At 36.1% G+C, this 18,634-nt stretch overlaps 1 long non-coding RNA gene across 1 annotated transcript in view; it reads right to left on the reverse strand.

The window, feature by feature from the left end:
- Positions 1-18,634, reverse strand: part of LOC132667521 (uncharacterized) — a 516,104-nt gene that overhangs the window by 293,234 nt on the left and 204,236 nt on the right. The window lies entirely within an intron of this gene.

Raw genomic sequence — 18,634 nt, forward strand, 5'->3', positions numbered from 1 at the left:
GAATAATCACATCTAGCGTAGAAATCTTACAAAGGTTCAAAGAGGATAATGTACGTAAAGGTTGTCAACTCAGTAGCCAGGACAAAGGACCTGCTCTTCCACAATTGTTCTGTCTACCCCCTTCCCTCCCACACTCCTTCTTTCTTTCTTCCTTTCCTCCTGCCTCCCATCCTTTTTATTGTTTGTTTGTTTTCACTCTGTGGAGATAAGTTAGGTCTAAGGCATTTTGACAGTTGATTTTCCTCAAGTATCTTTTTTAGTGTAGTGAGCATGAATATAGGTGATATTGAGGAAAGCAAGAGACAACAGAATCAAAATTGGAACTAAGATTCCCATTTGAATCTCTACAGTGAAGGGAGAAAGTGAGAGCTCTCCCACAAGAAACTGGTAATCACCACATCCAAGTTCTTTAAGACATAAAAATCATAGGATCTCTTTCCTTTTTTATATATAATGATATTCGACTAAGTCCTTCATCACACTCTGCCTTATAGTTAGCAGGAAATAACTATCAAGATGCTCAGGAAGGGAAGAGGAGACCAGGGCCCCAGTGAAGGCAGGGGTTCACTAGCAGATGTCAGAAGGGCTTCATATGAGTAGGTAGAGGTGATGTATGATTGAATAGTGTCATGGTGTTTTCTCAGAAAATGTTAGTAAGTTATCATTTTCTTGCATGTCTTATTGTTGCATGTCCTATCATTGAGAAACAGATTTCTTCATCAACATGATACATAGACAAATAGATCCATCCGTGGCTTTCGTTCTTTCCCCACCTTATCTCTTGGATTCAGAACACCTGATTGCCTTCTCTGACTAGTTATCTTTTCCCACTTAGGCTTGCCCTTCTTGGGAAATCTCATCTATGCCTTGATCTCCTCTAGCTCAGATCCTTGGCCAGCTCCCAAACTTAGAAGTAAGGGCTAGGGAGTCTCTTTTTTATTATCATTTTAACTATCATTTTATTACCAATTGTATGCTAATTGTATGATTATGATGATAACCACTGTCATTACTTTTTTTATGTGAGTATAGGTGACACACAATATTACATCAGTTTCAGGTGTACAACATAGTGACTCAAAACCCTATACGTTATTCTATGCTCACCACAAGTGTAGCTACCATTGGTCCCAATACAGAGCTATTACAATACCATTGACTATTTTTACCTATACTGTGCCTTTTATTCCTATGACTTATTCATTCCATAACTGGAAGCCTCACTTCCCTTCACCACTTTGCCCATCCCCCACTCCCTTCTTCTCTAACAACCATCAGTTCTCTATATTTATAGATCTGATTCTACTTTTGTTTGCTTATTCTGTTTTTGTGCTTTTTGTTTTTCAGACTTGACCTATCAGTGAAATTATATCATATTTGTCTTTCTCTGTCTGACTTATTTCACTTAGCATAATACCCTCTAGGTCCATCCATATTGTCACAAATGGCAAGATCTCATCCTTTTTCATGGCTGAGTAATATTCTTATATATATATATATTATATATATATTACATATATATATAATATATATATATAAGTTGTGTGTGTGTGTGTGTAAACATATATATATATAATATATGTTTACACACACACACACACACACAAACACACACACACCCCACATATTCTTTATCCATTCATTTATCAATGGACCCTTGGGTGGCTTCCATATCTTGGCTATTGTAGATAATGTTGCAACAAAGAGTCTCTTTTTTAAATCTTCCACTCCCTAAATTATTCACTTCTGATCCCAAACCAAGGGTGGATGTAAAATGGTTTTGAATCTGAAGCATTGTCTGTGACAGTGTAAGTGCTCAAGACTGAAAATGGGAAGTTCTGAAGAGTCCCTTCTTTAGTTTTAGGTAAAAACAGGGCAGAAGACTGACAGGAGAATGAAACTCAAAAAGCAAATCTGTTACATTCTTATAGAGAAGCTCTTACCTTTCAAGTGTATTTTTCCCTTTCCCAGGTATTACTGGAATATAGAAAAGGAACTCAAGTAGAAATACACAGCCCCATGTATATCTTGGGGGGGGGGGGGTGGAGAGAAGGGGGAAGGGCAAATAGAAAGTAATGAACAAGCCTGAGAATTGATACTTCTGATGTACTGAAGACTTATGAATAGACTGAATTTATTTCACTGTGCTTGCAGACACTCTGGCAGTACTTGCAAATCTACCATCCATCTTCATTTCTTATTTCTTCATTTGAAATGCTACACAAGCAGTTTCATTTGACCTGTATCTTTCGTTATTCACTATATCATAGCAACATAGCAACTTTGTTGTAGTTCATCTTCTTGATGGAATTAGATCACATAAAAATATCCCTACACCTCATTCGACATTGATTGTGAAGAAATGCAGCAGCAAACTACGGACATTACAAGAGTTGTGTGGTAGTCCGTATTATAACCTGGCCTGGAGATTTTGCCTGCACTAGGAGCCCAATAAAATGTCTATACTCAGTGGCTTCTTTCTGGAGGAAGGAGCTCCAGTCTACTCAGAAGTGGACAAAAATGGGATATGTGGCTGGGAGAAACAATTCATAGATTACCATTGTGCTAGAGATTATAAAAGCTCTGCTGTTGGAAATTTCCTTCTAAATCCATCACTGATAAAGTTCATTGCAATTTTTCCCATGCTTCCAGAAATAATATTGTTTCACTCACAAGGAAAAAAAATAGAGAGCTATTGAAACAAACTATGAATCTCTTCAATCTCATAATGTACATTTACTAAGATTTTAAAAATAATAATTAAGGACTAACTTACTATATGCGGAGTAACAAGAGAAGGGGTTCTTCCCATAATTTCAAAATAAAGCAGAATTCCAGATGGACTGTTTCCCTGTTTGAATTAAACTGACTTTGACAGCAAATGCCATTTTTGGCTTAAAGAAACCCTTGCATTCCTACCTGTTCCTTTCACTGCTTCTCTTGGGACTAGATCTGATTGACTTAGGTATTTGGTTCACCCATTAGAGCTGGTAGTGTTGAGTTACAGCCTCAGCATTGCTTTCAGAAGCCCTCTTACCTTCTAAACTCTCCTTGCCTGGAAGTTCTTACTTCATTAACTTTGCAAGTGTGCCAATTATCCAAGGTATCACACCACATCCTGTTAGGAAAACTTTCCATTGCTCAGTTTCATGTTCACTACTACATGGGAAGCAAATGATCTGAATTTTATTCTATTGCCAACTAATAACAGGCCCTATCTGATATAAGGCTTTTACTGTCAGAAGACAGATTACTTTCCAAGCATATCCAGGGTGGTTTTGTAATGTTTTTCTTCTCTTCAAAAGTGCTCCTGTAATGTCCAAAAATTCATGTTGACCAGTGATCAGGAATAATTCAACAACAACAGATGGGAGACAGAGGGAGTTTTCCGGTGACAGAGGGTATTGTGAAGGATGGGATTCAAGGCCTACCCATGTATCAAGACCTCACATGCTCACAAGCAAGGGAGTGTGAATAAAGGGGCCTAAATAAAGTGACTGCCTAAACTAGCATGATTAACCCACCCAAGCAGGAATTTTATTCAATTAAACCATACAAGACGTCAAAACTGAAAGTAAATAAGAAGTCTAGTGAATCTGATTTTGATCACCAGTTGGTCACCAGCTGAATCAAACTGATATATATATATCTATCTTCGTTCCTTTGTGAGAGAGGAAAGAGAGAGTCCCTTAATCCTTATTTCATATGTGGAATGCTTGGAATGCTTGGGAGCAACTTTCAAAAGAAAAAAATGACATTTGTAAAACAGCACAATTTTCAATTTTCATGGAAAAGGCTAAAAATCACTTTTAAATAGGAACTTCAGATTGTGTCTCAATAAATCAATCATATTAAAATGAAGCTATTGTGTCTAATGTTGTGGGGGAACACCTACTTAGGTCCATAGTTCCCCAAGAAAATCTCCCTTCATTTGTAGTATATATTAAATATATAAATTTAATTTGCAAAAATTTTGGTGGTATTAAAAAAAATCAAATGTATAGTCAATATTGTAGTAATATTTTTTACATAAAATGAGAAATCAAATACGTGTATATACATATAATTACTTACTTTATTAATGCAGTACCATATTGTCTCCTAGAAAAATATATCAAAGTATCACTGAGCAAACAGAAATCTTTCTTATTCAGTGAAGGCCAGCACCTAAATTAAAGATGATAGTGTCACTCCCTGATTTGTCCCTGAGTGAATCTTTGTAAGTTTATGTACTTACTTGCCCCTCCTTTTTAAGAAATCCCTGCTGGTTCCTCCTATGGAGGAATTCTAGGCTCTTGCTTCCCAAAGCAGACTGCATCTGGATTGTCTCTGTTGTGGCTCTGGCGCCTGAGGAGGCCAAAGCCTTGACCTCAGAGGAACTGTAGCCTTTGAAGGATGACCGAGCATCTGGGCTGTCTCAGGAGCCCAGCAGGCCTAAGGACTGGGACAACATCACTTTTCCACTAACGAACATAAATCCAGCTCTAACATCTTTTCCACTGTGTTAATTAATGTATATCAATGCATATATCTTTGTAACAATGCAACTGAGGAATAATCTTGCATTCTATAAGCTTCAGAAATTTGGAAACTAAAAGGAGGTCCCATTATTTCAATACTGTTGCTTGACCTGCTTTCATGAAGGACATCAAAGCAAACAGGATGTGTTTGTATGTAGATAATGTATAAAAGTATAGCGTGCACAAACACATATGGCACCTTAAATTCATCCTATAAAGAGATATTAAGCTATCTTTCTACATTTTTAAATAAATAGATAAATAAAAACTTAACTACTTCTCAAGAGTCATAAACAACATTGTCTGTTTTATTCACTGCCATATCCCCAGAATTTAGAAGCTTAGAAGTCTGAAGCACAGTAAGCACTTAATAAATATTTTATTCATTAAATTTGTATTTTATGTAATTTCCTAAAAACAACATAAATTCCCCTATGTGTGTACATATGTATACAGTTGACCTTGAATAATGACTGGATTGGGGGAGCTGACCCCTGTGCATTCAAAAATTATATAGCTTTTGACTCCCTCTGCCAAATCTTAATTACCATGGGCCTGCTGTTGACAGGAAGCTTTACCAATACCATAAACAATAGATTAAAACATATTTTGTATGTTACACATATTATATACTGTATTCTTACAATAAAATAATCTAGAGAAAATAAAACATTACAAAAACCATAAGGATGAGGAAATACATTTGCTGTACTGTATTTTTCAAAATTAATTCACATACAAGTCGAACCATACAGTTCAAATTCATGTTCAATAAATACGTATAATATATACATTAAGGTCTTCAAACCATGTGACTATATGGGCATGTTAAATAAGCAAGTTTTTCTATTTGCAGAGCCAAGCAGCTATACTACAAGCAAAAACATTAGTGGTTTGGTTTTGTTGTTGTTGTTTCACGTTTGTTTGTGTTATTAGATTTCACTTTGGTTTTGTATTCAGACTTAAGCCATGGTGTTTTCTTTCATCTCTAGAGAAAATCTGAAAGTGTGAAGCCCTGTCTTGTGGGACAGTGAAAGGACCAATAGTCAGACAATTCCATCTCCCTAAACGCAGTAGATGTGCCCACAAGTGGGCTCCTGATCAAAGCTGGGCTTATCTGCCATCTTTCAGAAAGAGGGAAAAAGAGAGATGGGGGCAGGCCGAGGTCAGTTCTTTCAGGTGATTTGACCTATAAGCCATAGGCCTAAGGAACCAAGGTGAGATTCTTCTACTCACCGTGGGAACTGAGGAAGTAAAGGAAACCAGTCACAGTGAGAAGGACGAAGGAAACAGGTCCGCTAAGAGGAACATGGGTAACAAAGTCTGATCCCTTTTCTAGGCTCTCTTTCCAAGATCTGTGTTTCAGCCCTACATCATGCAACCTTAAATGAGTATCTAACATATTTTGCTGAAGATAAATTTCTACTAATTGTTAGGTAAGGAATTATAAATTAGTCAATTCACGCCGACATGCAGGCTTGCGCGCGCGCACACACACACACACACACACACACACACACACACACACGTTTCCAAAAAGGATTTAAAGTGACTATATCACAAATAAAATAAAATACAAAATTACTTAAAACATCAAAAGCAGAAGAACCAAATAATATGAAGGCGTGAGAATGAAGGAAATTATCATGCCAAATTAAGAAAATCCCTAGCAATCACCCTTAGGCTTCCTGGAAGTCAAAGAAAAGAGGAAAACAAGTTGCAGAATACCCACTGTTCATTGAAAGTAAACACTAATTCAGCACGGAAAAACAAAAATGCATACTTTGAAGGAAAGTGTGTGGGTATTTTTACATATAGCACTATGTAATATAAAGTATGCTATTATTCATAGCACATACAGATGGATATTTCCATATTTTGCATTGACCTTTGACTAAATCCTGTAGTATATAGTTAAAATGCATGTCTAAAAGAAAAAAAAAAGGAAAAACAATGCCAGAGTCAAACACTCAAAAGTGTAGTTTATTATTTATATAAGGGACCAGCCTAAGTAGTTTTGAAGAGTGACAGTTTAACCAGCTTTAGAACAAAATTCATAATTCACCTCTAGTAAATAGTCTTCTTGCCTATTTTTATGTTATTTTTTATTTTATTTCTCCTTTTTGTTGGCTTTCTTCCTCTACTTACTTCAAATTATATTTACTTTGTTTACTTTCTTTTTTTAATGTGTATTTATTTATTTTGAGAGAGAAGGAGAGAGTGCCATTGGGAGAAGGGCAGAGAGAGCGAGAGAGAGAGAGAGACAGAGAAAGAGAGAATCGCAAGCAGGCTCTATGCCCAGTACGGATCCTGACACAGGGGCTCAATCTCACAAGTGCTAGATCATGACCTGAGCCGAAATCAAGTAAGATACTCAACCAATTGGGCTACCCAGGTGCCCCTACCCTGTTATACTTTCTTCCTGGAACTACATGGAATGTGTATGCATATACAAGTGCATATATGCATATACGGACCAGCAGAAAATGGGAAACACTCTGAATTAATCCCCACATTGCTTACTTGCTAAACTAACTGGTGTTCTCCATTTCTTCGGTAAAATATCTGGCTGCTGCCCATACCACACTAACACTGCTACCACATTATGCTGGTAACTGCATTACACTAGTAAGTATTTGTCTTGAGTCATACGTGAATTTATATCATTTGTGTTTGTTCTAAAGCTGGTTTTGTCTTGTGACTTTCTTATTTTCATAATCTAGGTAATTAAATTGTGTTTATGGTTATGAAACGAGAATGTGAAAACAGATTATATCTAAAAGTAAATAAGTTTAAAGCTTCTGAAAGACTTGAAACATGCAGCTTAAAAAAACTATCAAATTTTCAAAATCATGTCTAAAAGCGAGTTCTTTCTCCCCACGTCCACTAGTACCAGACTTGTCAAAGCCAGTATTTTTTGTAGCTTCCTCACTGGTAGTCTTGTTCCTTCTCTTTTGCCTTTGAACTTATTACCAGCATGGCTCCAACGGCCGTTGCACTGGCTGATCCTCCTGCTGGAAGCGTCTTCCCCACATAGTTACAAAACTGATTCACTCACTTCCTTTCAATACCATCTTGTCAAGCCTACCGTGGCCTTACTAGTAAGATTGCAAACAATTCTCCATGTGCCCAATCCCCTTTGCCTTGATTTTCTTTCTACTATGGCATGTTCCACTTCTATTATAGTATTTAATTTACTTATTTTGTTTATTGCTTGTCTGTCTGTTGCCATAAGGTGGACAGAATGTAGTTTCCATGGAGCATTCTGCTATCTGATCTATCCCAAGCGCCTAGAAGAATACCTGGCACAAAACAGACTCTCAATAAATATTAGCTGAATTAATATACTACATATAGAAAAGTCAGCTGTAAAATGTAGAGAGTCAATGAGCTGATGAATAATAAATCAACTTAGGAAAACCAAGTGTTTCTCGCTACCAGCAATAACAAACTAGAGAAATAATTTTTCAAATTTTTTTCTTTTTTTAACATTTATTTATTTTTGAGACAGAGAGAGACAGAATATGAACAGGGGAGGGGCAGAGAGAGAGGGAGACACAGAATCTGAAACAGGCTCCAGGCTCTGAGCTGTCAGCCCAGAGCCCGACGCGGGGCTCGAACTCACGGACCGCGAGATCATGACCTGAGCCGAAGTCGGACGCTTAACCGACCGAGCCACCCAGGCGCCCCGAGAAATAATTTTTAAAAATGTTTTATATGGGGTGTCTGGGTAGCTTAGTCAGTTGAACGTGATTTTGGCTTGATTTTGGTTCAAGTCATGATCCCAGGGTCATGGGATTGAGCCCCATGTCAGGCTCCATGCTAAGCTGGGGCCTGCTTAAGATTCTCTTTCTCTCTCCCTTTGCCCCTCTCCCCTTCTCATGAACACACTCTCTCTCCCTAAAATAAAATTTTAAAAAAATGAAAAAAAATAAATAATAGTACTTTTTACAATAGCCATACAATTCTGAGGAATCTGTTTAGCCAAGAGTCTGAAAGACTTCCATGAATAAAACTTTAAACTGAAGGAGCACCTAGGTGGCTCGGTCAGTTAAACGTCCAACTCTTGGTTTTGGCTCAGGTCATGATCTCACAGTTCAAGAGTTCGTGCCTTTCATCATCGTGCTACAGTGCAAAGCCTGCCTGCGATTCTCTCTCTCTGCCTCTCTCTCACTCCTTACCCTCTTTTTCTCTCCCTTTCTCAAAATAAATATAAATAAACTTTAAAAAAAACTTCAAACTGAAAAAAAAAGACAAAAAGATCATCTGAATAGAGATGTTTACAATTAATCTGTAAGGTCAAAGCAACTCCAATACAAATTGAAACTTGCCCTCTCACATATTAAGCCATACTACAAAGGCATAGATCACAGTAAAAACAAAACAAAGCAAAACTATTGTGATATTGCCAGATGACCAAAAGATCAATGGTACAGAATAGATAACTCAGGGAACACTCTAAATTTACAATAAGGTTGGCACAACAAATTAACTGGATTGGGCATATTGTTTAAAAAAGGAAAACTGATTCATTATCTGAAAAAAAAACCACTATATTTCTACTCAACACAACAAGTAATGTGGACTAGAGAGGTATTAGATGCTTAAAGTGATAGGTAAAACTATATATTTAACATTAAAAGGTTAGAGAATAGCTCTGTGCTTTAAGGACAAAGATGGACTTCTTAAAACTTCAAAATCACGTACCAAAAGAAAAAATAAAAGAATGTGATCACATAAAATACAAGATGTCTGGCCCATGAAAAACTCTGTGAATAAACAAACAGATGAAAGGTACTGGCAATCCCTAAAAGTGACAAAGGACTAATCTCTGTAGTAAAACAAAAATGTCTGTGAATCAGCTAGAAAACTACAGGATCTCCAAAGAACATAAGCAAAAGATGTGAAAAGGTAAATTACAGAAGAGGAAACATGAACAGCTATCACGTTTATGAAGACACACCCAAACTTAAAAGGAGAAATTCAATTTAAAACAATAGGATCCACTAGACTTCACGACCAGTGATAAGCCATGTTGATACCATGCATGCCCTGATATGACATAATGAGAAAGGAACGTCATTTCTGTGGTATGCTTTCCAAACCTCAAACTCAAGTCTAATAAGTGAACACACCAGATAAGCCCACATGTTAGGGCATTCTACAAAATATATGGCCAGTGCTCTTCAAAATTCTCAAGGCCATGAGAAACACGGAAAGACTGAGAAACAGTAAGGCAGAGGAGAGGACTAGGGGGCATCATCATTACTAAACGTATTCTAGAATCCTGAAACAGGAAATCGACCTGTTTCAGGAAACAGTGGGAAAATGTGAGATGTCAAGAAAGTCTCTTGCTAAGTTAATAGGTTTGTGCCAGTGTTGGCCCCTTAGTTTTGACAAACGTGTCATTATTATGCTAACATTAGGGGAAGGTGGATGAAGAGTACCTAAGAACTATCTGTATAATCTTTGAAGATTTTATGTAAATCTAAAAATATCCCAAAATTTAAGATTTTAAAAAGGAAAAATGAAATATCCCTTTATATCTATTCGACTGACAAAAATTAAAACACCAGGACATGCAAAGTATTGGAGATAATGAGCTCTTGTATACCACTCTTAGAATTATAGACTGGTGAAGGTACTCTGGAGAGAAATATGGCATGTCCTACGGGCCAACAATTTCTCTCTTCTATTCGAAAAAAAACTCACACCAACAAAAGGAGACGTATGTGATATTTATGTACATCTTAATATATCAACGTTGTTTGTAGTAGCAAGTGCCCATTATTGGAGTATTGAACATACGAAGTGCAATGGGCTCACACCAAGGAGTTCTAGTAGCATTAGAAATGGCAGACAAATAGCATACAAACCAACATGGACGGATGTCAAAAATATAGTGCTGAATGAAAGAGGAAACAAAATGAGATAGACTACAATTTATAATACAGCATACAAAGTAACTTCCATTTTTACAAGAATGCATACAACAATTAAATATATTAGAATGGCTGCCATTACACTAAACATATTAGAATGGAGAGAAACACAAAATTAGGGGATGGATATTCATGCCAATCATGCAAACAATAACGTGACCTTAAGTAAAACAATGATAACCGTGGACTATAAATAAATAGTATGATTTACTCAACTTGCTACACTAAAAATAATTTAAAGTTGGCAAAGTCTAAGATATCACACCTAGATTATTTTGCGAGTGTCCTTAGTTTTGATTGTTTGTTTTATTTTCATTCTTAAAAGGCTGAAATTGGATATCAGATAATGAATGTACTATAGGCTCAGTTTTAACAGGAAAGATTACTTCAAATTCCATTCAAAGGGCTCATACTCAAAGACATCACCTAACCCTACATCTAAAGTTTGGCAAATGAGTGTAAGTGACATTTTAAAATTATGTATGTATTTTTTTAATAAATGCCAATTTCATCTGTATATTTTAATTACCTCATGAACAATTGGTCACTACTATCCCTGAATAAGTATATTCTAGATTATATATAATGAAGTGGCTCACTTATCCTATAAACTATCCTACTCAACAAAATCAGCTCTTTAGTTGGGTTTGGATGTGTGGTTCTGGAGCTCACAAAAGCAAGATCACTAGGTAGATGACGACTTTAGTGTTCTTTTCTGCTAACTGAAAGCCAAACGTGGTCCTGAACAGCCTTTTATAAACTTTAACATGCACATGAATCAATGGGGAATCTTTTTAAAATTCAAATTCTGATCCAGTAGTTTTGAGGCATAGTTTGAGATTCTGCGTTTCTAACAAATTCTGCGTGGCACCAACACTGGTGGCCGATGGAGCACATTTTGAGTAGTAAAGGTCTCAAATGACATGATGAATTTCTCAAAACCACATTTGTAGTTATTTAAGTACATGAACAAATACACAACCGATTCCATGAAATTCTGTAGCATGAAGCTAGAAATGGTTATATATAACCATTATATAATTTTTGAGAGATATATAACTTATATAATTTTTGAGAGATATAATTATCAAGCACATATTCATCTGTGTTATAAAATCTCCCTGGGGTTGCCCGGGTGGCTCAGTCAGTTAAGCATCTGACTCATGATCTCAGCTCAAGTCTTGATCTCAGGGTCGTGAGTTCAAACCTCAGGCTCAGTGTGGAGCCTACTTTAAAAAAAATCTTTCTGTAATTATTTTTATTTTTTTTTCCCACCATGGTATATTAGAAATAAAATGTACCCCACCACCAAAATGAAATAAGTTAAATTGTAAAGTGGATTTAGTGATACCTATCTGAATGCTGGAAGAAATGTGGCCCCAATTAGTTTATTTTTGTCCTAATTAGTATTTAGTCCTTCCAATTTCACCCTTACCAATTGACTAACAGCTTAAATTTCTTTCAGTGACAGTCCTGGAATATAAATAATAAAAGTTATGCTCTCAGAATACAGAAGGACATGATTCTATTTGCTGGCTCTAATAAAAGGACTAGTATACATGAAATTCATATGTTCCTATGTAAATGCAAACATCTTTTAACTTACTAATGGCGAAGATATTTTTAACTGAGCAAATGTTTCCAGGTATATTTATGGAAAGAAAATATAATTTATGAATGTTAGTTTTTCTTCATTGTGTTTTCCACTAGGAAACATTCACTGTTTAGCTATGACATATATGCTGGTTAATTCTTTCCTGAGGCATTTATTGCTGTTTTGTGGATAGACAAATTATAAATCACAAATTCTTCTACACATAATTCTACCAGAATATGTAAATAAACATTAAAGAAATGCTAATTGAATTTGTTTAACTATTAAAAAGTTAACTGTCACTTTCTTTGATTTGATGAGTTTCTTATCGGATCTTAATCTGTACAATGTTAAACTTTTCTTTGTTTTTATTAGAAGGTATAATTTTTTAAAACCTGAGTTGCTTCTCTACAAGTATTTCATTTGCACAGGTGACCATTTCAGTAGTTCAACAGTAATTAATGGTTAACATAATTAACCTAAATACATATGATTATAGGATTTTCAATCTGTAATTGCATTGCCTAATTAGGAAGTTATGATTCAGAATGAAATAATTATGAAAGGTGAAGACTTTAAATAAAATCTATACTAAAGTATTTTTTGTTTACTTAGTAGAAGATGTGATTAGCAAAATAATATAGTATTCTCTTCTTCCCAGTTAGGTATTTTTGAAGGAAAGCAAATAGCAGTTGTTCCACACTGATTATTTAGTGCAAGGTTAGGTAAACCCACACTCTCCAAAAAGGTGGAAGAGATCAATCTTAGTCTCAGTTTTCTTTCTCACAAGAATGTGGCACAGAGTAGAAATTGGAAAGAATATTATTGTCAGGATGTAGTATCACAGTTTCAGCAGAATTGTACCCACTTTTCTCTTTTGATTCCAGGATTTAACATAAAGTTGAGACTTAAAAATTAAAAACGTATTGTTTTTAATCATATTGCACATCATATGGTTGAGTGTGGTGAAGAGAGAGAATCATTTGCTATTAACAACAGACCTTAGTTCCTTTGTGGAGGACTCACTCAAAGACTGCCTACTTCCCATGTGGAAGAACATCGACACAAAGTGGCAGCAGTGAAGGTCATAGCTGCAACACCCTTCCATCCTGGAGTTCCACTTTCCGGGAAAGATGCTCCACTCCTCTTGCACAAAAATTTAGCAGTTTACATTCATTCGATGATAATGTCCACCTCATTGTTTGTTGAGAATCAAATAAGGAGGTATTGTAAGTTCCCGGACCCAATTCCAATATTGAGGGAGGTTCCCCTCCACACAACACTAAGAAATTCTCAGACACCAGAGGGGTGACAAGATTTTAACTCAACTCTGACACCATCCACCCAGGGATAGCATCAGATTCCACAGGTTAGTGGTCCTCTCCTACAAGATTGCCCCCTCCTCGACCAGCCAGAGATTGGAGGTTTCCGTGACCTCCTCCTTAGGTTCAATTAATTTGCTAGAGTGGCTCACAGATCTCAGGGAAACATGTACCTACGTTTACCAGTTTATTCAAGGATATGAATCGATAGCCAGATAAAGAGATACATAGGGTGAGGTCCTGAATAAAGAAAGCTTTGTCTTTGTGAAGCTTGGGAACTAACCTGGTGGCATGTGGGAGTGTTCTGATTCCCCAAGCATGGAAGCTTTCCCAAAAAAAGAACCAAAAAATTCTTAGGTTTTTATGGAAACTTGATTACATAGTCATAACTGACTAAGTCAATTGGATGATTCAACCTCCAGGCCTTCTTCCCTCTCCAGAGGTCTGGGGTGGGAATGAAAGTTCCAACCCTCTAACCACATGATTGGCATCTCCTGGCAACCAGCCTTGCTCTTGGGTGGGGTCTAAGTCACTTTCATTTATAACAAGACATCTATTTCACCTTTATGGCTTTGAAGCATTTTCAGGAACTGTGGATGAAAACCAAATATATCTGAGAAATATGTATTCGGTCACCTGAATGACCAAATATGTGTTTCTTATAAATCACTATATGACAGAAGGTATTTATGAAATACTTTGGACCTGTAAAGAGTTACAAAATGTAAAGGGCTTTTGTTATTTTCATTAGAGTACACAGCTGCCATATGATAAGATTAAATGCATTTCAATCTATCCTTTCTTCTGAACCACTGACATCTTCCAGGACAAATGTCTGCTATGTTGAAATATCCTTCCTCCCACGTATACCCAACCTGGAGAAAGTACTCATTTCCTTCTCTGTGCTCTAAGAACATATTGTTTATTTCTTATTTTGCAAATCAGTCTGCTGTGAAAGACGTAGGTCTTGTACACTAGGTTGAGAGCTCCTTGAATGCAGAGGCCACATTTTTTATTTCTATTTACTGCTACCTATTATAGACCTGTTATATGGTATGTATCCAAAATGCATTGTTGAATATGTGAATAAATGATAAATAATGAATGAAGATGTCAATAGATAGCTAAGTATCAGCATTCTATACCTAACCTCTTATATATTTACAACTAGAGTCATCCAAAAGTAATAGAAGTAATGAGAATAAAAGTAGGATTTAAACTCTATGTCTAAACTTATCCCTGCCACACAAAACAAACACTGATTTTAAGAAAAATGATTTCTTGAAATTTCAAGTAAACTGAATTTCTATGATCTGAATACAAAATCTGACCAAACTCCACTATTCTAAACAAAATTGGAATTAAAAGGAAGGCTTCATAGGAAACACACACACACACACACACACACACACACACACACGTACGTCAATTTTACTTTACCTTCTGAGGAAATTAATAAAATGTGTTCTTACTGTATTTATTCTTTCCAGCACCTCTATTTTTGAGTAATCTACAGTGGCACAGAAAGTATTTTAGGACAGACATGAATCTAATCATGGGCCAGGATGGTAATCTATCACAGTTGTTACAGTCCATAAGATGCAAAGCAGATCCAAACCATCAGAGGCTTTAGTGGAAATTGTTAAGCAGGGATCAGATGATTATCCAGCAGGAGACAGGTTCAGTTTGAAGAGTCATTGAAACCATCTCTAGTCACTTTTTAAAATGTGCTTTTAAAATGCAGTCCTTGAGACTTAATTTTCTTAAATGCCAACATAATTTAGTCCAACACACAGAAGAATAAATCCCTTTTTCCGGTGAACCCTTTTTAATTTCTGGTATAATTCTTTTAAAATTTCTGTACCAGAAATAGTTGAGCCTGTGTTAATGGAAGGAAATCTTCCTCAAAAGAAAATCTTTTATAAGTGCATTTTCTAGTTTTTCCAAAATATGAATGCCATTGCAGTTGAGAAAAACCTTTATATCACGCTACTTTATGAGAAATAAACTGTATACACAGTTTGAGAGAAATAAACTGTATACACAGATATTATGACTCAATATTGCTGTCTGAATACTACACTTTCATGGGCATTCTACATTGCAAACACTGTTTGCTCTTCAGTAACAAAGCTCAAAAACACTGACTGAGGGAAAACAGACTACAAAAATCTCTGACTTAATACTTCTGACTTGCTGCAAAGTCAGCGAAAGACCAATAAGAAATGGAAAAAAAAAGGTCTAAATATTCTTCTGTTTCAGTAGTTACACATGTAAATATTATTAATCTTTGGTAAAACTGTCAAGATTTATCAACTAATTTAGGAGTGTGTGTCCAAAATGGCTCCTCAGGGAAGTACAGGGATAATCTTCCATTCAGCAGACTGTCTGTTATCTGGGACAAGTTATCTGGGAGGAGAGAGGATGTAATCTGATAAGTTATCCTTCCAGATGGTTTGCAGAAATTACTGTTAGCTGCTAGCTTGAAACAAATATTATTTCGGCCTGAATATTCAAGATAATATTTCTGAACTTACACTGGGCTTTTGCAAGATAAGTCAGTTCTTAAAATTGTACAGAAGGTTAGAATCAAGAAGAAAACATTTCCGACAAAAAGAATTCTATGAGGTGCTGCCAAGATCTACTAGAACATTGACATCTGACCTTCTAGAAATTGCAAATAAAATTTTCTTTCAGGACTACCTTTGATTTTACTTCATAATCAGATAGAGACATACAAGTAATAAAAATGAACCAAACAAATTCTTCTCTGTTTAAATACATTGGAGAATAATCAGGTTTTCCGATAAGATAACATCTTTGGAAGAATAATCTATTCCCAACACCAAGTTGCTTGAGGGAAAGGTTCATGCCTTATCAATGTATTCTTCACAACAAACAGTATAAAACAAGGTTTACAGGAGACAATTACTGAGAATCTGATGATTTTAATCGAACCTTTGTTAAGTTTGTAATATATAAGAATGTATATATACTGATGTTGTCAAACCCCAAAGGGAATAAAAGAAGTGTTATCATTATAGAGCTGATTATCTTATTTGGGAAATCATGCTCACAAATATGAAATTGTTAACGGTGACAAGTTAAAGTATAATATCGAAAAATAAGCTATAGAAGTTATTGTCTAATAATTATAAAATTAAGTTATAAAAATATCAGATGGTATATAATTAGACATATAACTGTAACAGAACGAGAAGAAAAACATGAGTCTTTTTAAAAAAAATTTTTAGGGGCTCCTGGGTGGCTCAGTTGGTTAAGCATCCGACTTCGGCTCAGGTCATGATCTTGCGGTCTGTGGGTTCGAGCCCCGCGTCGGGCTCTGTGCTGACAGCTCAGAGCCTGGAGCCTGCTTCAGATTCTGTGTCTCCCTCTCTCTCTCTGTCCCTCCCCTGGTCATGCTCTCTCTCTGTCTCAAAAATAAATAAATGTTAAAAAAATTAAAAAAAAAAATTTTTAATGTTTATTTGTTTTTAAGGGACAGAGAGACAGAGCACGACCAGGGGAGGGACAGAGAGAGAGAGGGAGACACAGAATCTGAAGCAGACTCCAGGGTGTGACTGTCAGCACAGAGCGTGATGCAGGGCTCGAACCCATGAACTGTGAGATCATGACCTGAGCCGAAGTTGGACACTTTACTGACTGAGCCACCCAGACATTCCATGAAAACCATGAGCCTCAAAGCTAGCAGAGAGCATGAAAAGACTGGAATTAGATAGTTTGTCAGCCTAAAAAGTTTGCTACATAATACTAGAGAGGGAAAGGTCAATTGTAACTGAAGAAGCTTTTCATGGAGAAACAACCTCTAAGGAGCCCAAAGACCCTTAGGATATAGAGAGGAAGAAATGAGTTTGGCCAGATGAAGAAAGAGCAGAAGCAATGTGAAAGCTGTAAATAATGAAGTGCAATAGTAAAATTGCAAGAATACAGGGTTAACTAACCTTGGGTTTATATTACAAATGTTTAAATAGGAGACAAGTCAAAGTCAGTCAGTTGAGCTGTCATAAAGGTCTCTCAACGGTTGGTAAGGATATTTGGAATTTACTTTTTGGGCAAATGCAAACCACCTAAAGATTTTGATCAGATACGATTTTTTTTTTTTAAAGAGAGTAGCCTGAATACATTTAATAACAAACATGGAAAAGAAATCAGATTTATTTTTGTGGTTAGAGGATAGATCTAGAACTAATGAGTGGAAATTAGAGAAGGAGGAACTTTGTTAAACAGAAGAGATATATAACAATTTGATTTAACTGAACACATCATGGAGTGACTTTAAAGGTGCAAATTCCCCATTGTTAATTCAAAGGGTCATGTATTTATTGTTCCTGTTGTGGAAAAAAAATCACACATAAAACAGATGTTCTGAAAGACATTCTGATTGCAGACATTTAAAAAACAAGAAGTAGGAGGTGATGGCAGATTCTGAGTATAGGAAGATCAGCCAAGAGGCCACTGATAAAGTCCAAGGTTAGGGGATGGAGCCCATTATACCACCCATCATTAATCCTACCAAAGAGCTCATGGTGCTAAGTGCTTTATGTAAGTTGTAACTCCTAAGGTTTTCAAGACTCTATAGAGTGCACACTATTCCTCTCCTTATATTACAGATAAGGTGTGGAGCAGTGGGAATGGAAAAGGTAGAAGAGGCATTTGAAAGGACAGTGAGAATAAGGGGATTAATATGTTACAGGTAGTAAAGCAACAGGCTGAAGGGAAGGTTACTTGATGACTTAATATGCTCTCTATGCTGTGTTATAGCTCAGTCCTATATAATCCACCACAGCAACTTGGGTATCAATGAACACGGAATCTCAAATATCATTTTTATTTAATAATTTATTTTTGCTCAAGCTGCTTTACAATAAATTATCATCATCATCATCAAAAATATTCAAAAAATATCTCTTGGTCACAGGCATCAGAAGCACTGGGTAAGGTCCTCAGAAATAAAAGATAAACAGGAGCTGGGGGCACGAGGCTGAAGGCAATGCAAGCATTTAGTGAAAATGATTGAAAAAGAAAAGTGTTCATCAACCTGTTCTTTTACTACACACTGTTCAGGGACTGATTTACTTAAGTCTCTTTAATAATTTAACATTCAACAACTGTGTTGTTTGAACTGTTGAGGATAATGCCAGATTTTTTTGCAGCAAAATCTTACTGTTGACCATGATTGTTGGAAGGAGGATGTAGGCTTTAAATTCTAAAGGCTTAAATTCTGCTTTGGCCATC

Source organism: Panthera onca, chromosome B2 (genome assembly GCF_046562875.1).
Source record: "Panthera onca isolate mPanOnc1 chromosome B2, mPanOnc1 haplotype 2, whole genome shotgun sequence".
Classification (NCBI taxonomy): Eukaryota; Metazoa; Chordata; class Mammalia; order Carnivora; family Felidae; genus Panthera; species Panthera onca.